The sequence below is a fragment of the Otolemur garnettii genome, unplaced genomic scaffold (assembly GCF_000181295.1).
Source record: "Otolemur garnettii isolate 467f Iridium unplaced genomic scaffold, OtoGar3 scaffold00002, whole genome shotgun sequence".
Classification (NCBI taxonomy): domain Eukaryota; kingdom Metazoa; phylum Chordata; class Mammalia; order Primates; family Galagidae; genus Otolemur; species Otolemur garnettii.
In genome coordinates, this window is record NW_003852397.1 from 52,889,352 (window position 1) to 52,895,332 (window position 5,981).

A 5,981-nucleotide genomic window follows, 5' to 3' on the forward strand; every position below is an offset into this window, starting at 1 on the left:
TTTTTTTTTTTTTTTTTTTTTGCTGAGAGATGTGTGACACAGCTGTGGTCTGATAGGGAGGTCACAGAATTAGTCTGACTCAAGGAGAACAAGACCTCATGGTCTAGGAAGCACTTCCACTTTTGGCAGTGGGAAGACAATATTGACAAGTTCACACAACAGAATTTTTGTATTTCTTTTTCATTTTTACTTATTTTTTCTACTTCCTTTTGGCTTTTGCTCTTTTCTTTCACTTTCTATTTTTGGCAGAGGGATACTTTGGCTTTACTCAGGTTGGTAAGGAATTCATGATTTTGATTATCCCACCCAACACAGCCCCTCAAAATCCTTGCATTACAGGCATAGCCTTAGCACCGTGCCATTCAATACAATTTCTTTTATCACTCCTATTCTCTCTTCCTGTCTTCCTTCTCTCCTGTTATGCATTTTATTTCATGCCCTTCCCATTTTTATTTTTCTTTTCTTTTTCTCTTTCCTTCTTTTTACTTCTTTTCTTTCATTTTCTCTTCTTTCCCTGCTTGCTCTTTACCCTTCTCTTCCTTTTGGCCTTATATCAAGAGGCCACTTCAACACCTATGTTCTCAAATAAGGTAAATTAAAGCAAAGGAAGAAGTGAGAAGGAAACAGGAGGACATGGATGTGAACAAGAGAAAAGAACACAACAGGAGGAACAAACAGAAAAATTTGGGCAATGAGAAAAACCAAAACAGAGCAACTCTACCAAGGGACCACGAGGCAACTAACAGAAGATTCCACATATAAAAAATTATGGATTTGACAGAAAGAGAATTTAAAATATTGATGATAAAGACAATAAAGGGAATAGAGAAGAAAATACTAAGACATAACCAAAAGTCAGATGAGAGATCTGTAGAATATTGAAAGCTATGGTAGAGTTTGTATCTTTAGGAAGTTTTCATTTATGATAGTCTCCTATGATATTTTCTACTGCATCTTTAGTTTTCCTGATTACTCTTTACCCTTCTCGGGGCAAAGTAAAGATGGAGTAGGAAGTATCAAAAATAGATTACACCATGGAGATGAAAGAACCTCACAGCTAGAGGATAAAGATTTTAAGTAAACCCAGGTACTCAAAGAGGCAGAAAAGAAGAGAGACAAAGCAGAATTCAGGGAACTCTGAGACTTCAGAAGTATTCAAACATACAAATAATAGAGATTTCTGAAGGGGAAGAAGATTGTCTCAAAGGAATGGAAGCTCTGCTGGAGACTATCATCAATGAAAATTTCCCACGTTTTACTAAAGATCCCAAATCCTTTTAGATGGATATTGAACTCCAGATATCTGGCCATAACAACACACACCCCAAGCCCTAGGATTCCCACTTTTAGGGATACATGCAACAGAAATGCTCAAGTGTGTTCCCCAAAAGGAAGGTGCACAGATGTTCTTAGCAGCACTGTGGAACAAACAGGCCCAAACTGGAAGGAACTGAAAAGTGCACAGTAGCCTGGGTAAATGTATTGCTCTAGATTCCCACAATGCATAATGCAATGTGGATAAGGCTGTACAATGTGCAACAAGTGAGGAATCTCATTAACACTCTTGAGCTGAGAAAGCCAGACACACAAGAGTTTATGCACAGTGATTCCCTAATGCTATATGTAAACTACAACATCAAATTGTGCTGGTAGAAGTCAGGATAAGGGTTTTCCATGGGGGAGGGGCTAGACATTGGATGGGTTTCTAGGAAATTTGAGGGGTGCTCATAATCTGTTTCTTGAACTAGGTACCAGATACATTGTGTGATTAATATGTAGAAGAAAATATTATAAATTACATATTCATGTGAATTATACTTAAATTAAATATTTCTAAGTTAGAAACATCAGATTATATATGAAGCCCAGGATGCAAGAGGGACCCTCAGCCTGTTGGGCCTTTCCCACCAAGGGCAAATTCATGATGACAATATGGTTCTCCTCTTTGTGCAGGGAAGTTGTCACTGCTCAGCACTGAAGAGGCATCAGATTCAGAGCTAAGGCCCAGGGCTCCGGTATGTTCCTGGTGAGCTAACAACACGGCTACATCCACCTGAGTGCCAGGATTACCATTGCTGCCTACCTGCTCCTCAAGATAAGCTAAGGTTTCTACTGTTCACGTCCACTCTGCCTGTATTTTCTCTTATATGAATTATTCATTTAATTCATATTGACAAATCTGAATAAAACCCCCAATGGTTCAGAAGAAGAGCTTTTGGCGTAACTCCCTGTCCCTAGGATATTCTGCAGGAAGCAGGAACAGATACAGAATAGTAGAGCCTCCCCTACAGGGGACAGTGGTTGCTGACATCATAGGATCATGTGAGACAGAACACACCTGCCAGGATCTCCTGAGGAAGGCAGGAATGTGGGCTCTTTAGGCTTTGAAATGTTTCCAACAGGGCTCAGGACAGAGAGTTGATTCTGTTCTATTCAACAGTTCTCCTTAGGGTCCCCACATAGTCCAAGGTTTTGGTCAGTGGCTTTTGGTGAGTTAGATTGAGTCCTCATAGCACCTAAGTTTAGGGTGGATTCTACCCCTTACCTGATGTCCATGAATCTCACTCCCATCTTAAGAGAGAAGTCGTCATAGTGTGTGCACATGAAGCCTCAGATTCTGCACTCATCTCCCAAGGTTGCATCCAGGTGTGACATGCTCTGTACTTGAGATCTTTAATTTTACTGGGCCTCACATTTTCTCCCTGTAAAATGGCAATGAGATAGCACCTAACTGATTAGGTGAGGACGGTCCTATTTTATGAAGGGAATGAGTTTAGAAAGCAGCCTGAGAGGTAGTGAGCACTCAGCGTTAGTCATTCAAATGTGAAGAAAAAGATTTGGGCCTCTGTCCAAGGGTGGTTGTCAAGACTTCCCACAAGGGCTGTACTTTCCACAAGTTCATGCACAATATGCTGGTGCATGTACTTGTCATTTACTGCATTTGAACCTTGTTTGGTTCATGATAGGCCCAGAGAGAATAATCTGGTACAGAATTACTGCTCCTGGAAGAGCTGCCCTTGGCCCCTGCTCCCCGCCCCCTTGCTGAGCCTGGCAGAGTTTGTATTTCCCTACCACCCAGAGCCAGTCTGACAGACAGTACTAATCCCCATGGTTTGTGTTTTCTCCCTCTTTCCCATTAGAAACAAGCTTAGTGACTTTAGCATCTTTCATCTCTACACCTCTAGTCCTGGGAATTACTGCCTGATATGGAACAGACACCTACAGAGGATAGTTTTATGTACAATAAGCAAGTGAGGAAGTATACCAGGTTCACCCACCCAGAACTGAACTAAGGCCTCCTGACATCCAGAGGAAACACAATAGGCCCTCACAGATATCTTCAGTGACCAGAGGCCCAGCCATTTTCCTTCTGCACCATCCACGCAGTCATCAAGCACTTATCCTCCTCCTGCACTAGTCCCTGCTCTTGGCCTAAAGATGCACTTAAGTAGAAAACACACAGAAACCTTTGTCCCCATGAAATGAAATTGAAGCTAAGAGAAGGATGGAAGGAGAGAATTACAGGCTGTAAACTATGTTAAGAAGTTATATACTTTGCCTCTGTTTTCCTTGGACAAACTAAAGCATGGAAGGGTGATGGGGTGGCAGTTTAAAATGAGGAGGTCAAGATCCCCTCCCTGAGCACATGTGAAGGTTCTGGAGCAAAGCAGAAGTCATAGAAATCTCAAAGCTAACATCAGGCATTTGGGGGGACAGCCTACAACAACTTCTAAGAGGTAGAGAGAGCCTTTTGCCAGGAGCCTGAGGAGGAAATTCTTCAGGGCCATTCCTGGCAACTTAGATGAAGAAGCAGAGGCTAATGCCTGAGTTCTCTGTTTTGAGCTGGTATTAAGGGAGAAGAAAAGGCAGACATATCCCTTAAGAGGGTGGCTTCCTGACTGGACAAGTTATAGAGGAAGATGAAGGGGGGGGGTCTCATTTCTTTTCCTCTTTTGCATTGATAGCAGCTAATTTAATTGAGAGGGAACAAAACACAAAATGACAGGGATTTAACCAACAGAGAAATGCCTTTCTCACACATGATCTTTCATACAGGAGTGGTTGGGCTACTCTATATTTTTAAGAGATCCAAGCTTCTGTCTTTCCACTTCATCATCCTATTCTGTGGCTGGTATCCTTTAGGTAGCCTCAGGGTCCAAAGTGGCTATTGGACCTCTTCTGTCACATTTCACATAACCTGAATAGGAAAGAGCTCTCCTCTCAGCTGACCTAGTTTTATTAGTGTTGTCAGAAGTTTAGAACAATTTCTATGTCCATGTCACTGATTAGAAGTTTGGGACATCCATGAGACCACACAAGACAGTGCTTGGCAGGCTTGGCAGGGTACTGACCTGCCAGACTCTCCAAAGGAACGTAGGAATGTGGGCTCGAAGGCTTTGAAAAGTTTCCAACAGGGCTCAGAGAAGAGGGTCACAACTAGTCCACTGCGCATCCAGCTGGAAAATATTTTTCAAAGCAATTTACTACCCTAAAAAATACAGACATTGGTTGGAGACCAGGCTGAGCCAGAGCAAGACATCATCTCTTAAAAAAAAGGGGTGGGGGGAGGTGGAGCAAGATGGTGGAGGGGCTGCATCACTGAGTCAACCCTCCTCGCGGTTTCAGGTGAGAGTGGGGTGGCTGGATCTTTCCTGAGTGGAGTGTTGGCACAGACAAGCAACACAGTGTGTGCAGCAAAGAGATGAATTGCTGGATTGGAAGTGTAACCCAGAACTATGGTATCTGCCAGAAAAAACTCAGTGCAACAGCTAAAGCTGCGCCAGTGGTGGCCGGTGGTGGGCTGCCAGTGGCCTAAGACAGCAGAAACCAATCCCTCCCCCCAACAAAGGACTTCTATACTCAATTTGTGAGGAGTTTGGGTGTTTTGCAGAGAGTGCGGTAAGGCATGGACTCCAGAGCAGAATTTGGCAACCAAAAAGGGGAGCCATTTGGACCTGGTTTGGAGCATCAGGGGTCCAGGCAACTGGACACAAGTTTGAGGAGAAAGGATTCTGCTTAGGAACCAATTCATTTTGTAATTTTAGAAGTCTCTGTGGCACTGCACTGGAGTGAGAGGGGCAATCAACCCCCTTCCTACAGACTCGGAAAAGTCTTTTGTGTGCAGTGTTGAATCCATGGGAAGCAGAGGTAACCAGCCCCTCCACCACAGAAATGGACTGAAAACTCTGTGCCTTGGGGCTAAAGTGGCTGGTGCAAGCAGCAACCAGCCCTTTTCCCATGGAACTTAACAATTTCCAGTTTGTGGGGAAACTAGGAGCTGAGTGAAAAAACTGATGAAGCATGGACTCCTGTGCAGAGTTTGGAGGACAGATAGGAGTGCCACCTGGAAAAGGACAGCCAAGGCTAGGTGGCCAGCCAGGAACCAGACATATTGTAAAACTTCAAAAATGGTGTCTCCATAGCACCTCTTCCAGGAGCGTGGAGAGCTCAATCTCACCTGTAGCCAGACACCCTGCATCTGAAGTTGGTTCAACACACTCCACACTTTATGTGAACTGTTGTAGGGAGAATTTATGCAACCTACCAACAAAGATTCCTTTCTTTCTTGTTAAGTTTTTTTGTTTGTTTGTTTTGTTTTTTCTTTTTATGTTTTAGCCTGGGAACCACTCACAGAGCCACCTGCTGTCTAGAAAGCATATTGCAGCATCAACATATTCCCACTAAAGTAAAATCCTACCCCTTTTTTCTTAGGTCTTTTCTTATAGGCATTACTGTTAAATCTCTTTATTTTTATTTTTGCTTTGTTTTGTTTTGCTTTTTATTGTTAATACTATTCTTCCTTTTTTCTTCTCTCTTCCTCTCCCTCACTTCTTACGGTTGCAGAGAGTGCTTACATCTGCCTAATAGTCTTGTGGGGGGTTTTTGTTTGTTTTCTGTTTTGGTTTTTTTTTTTTTTTTTTTTTTTTTTTTTTTTTTTTTTTGTTTGTCTGATTTGTTGTTTATTGTTTGTTTTTTTTTTT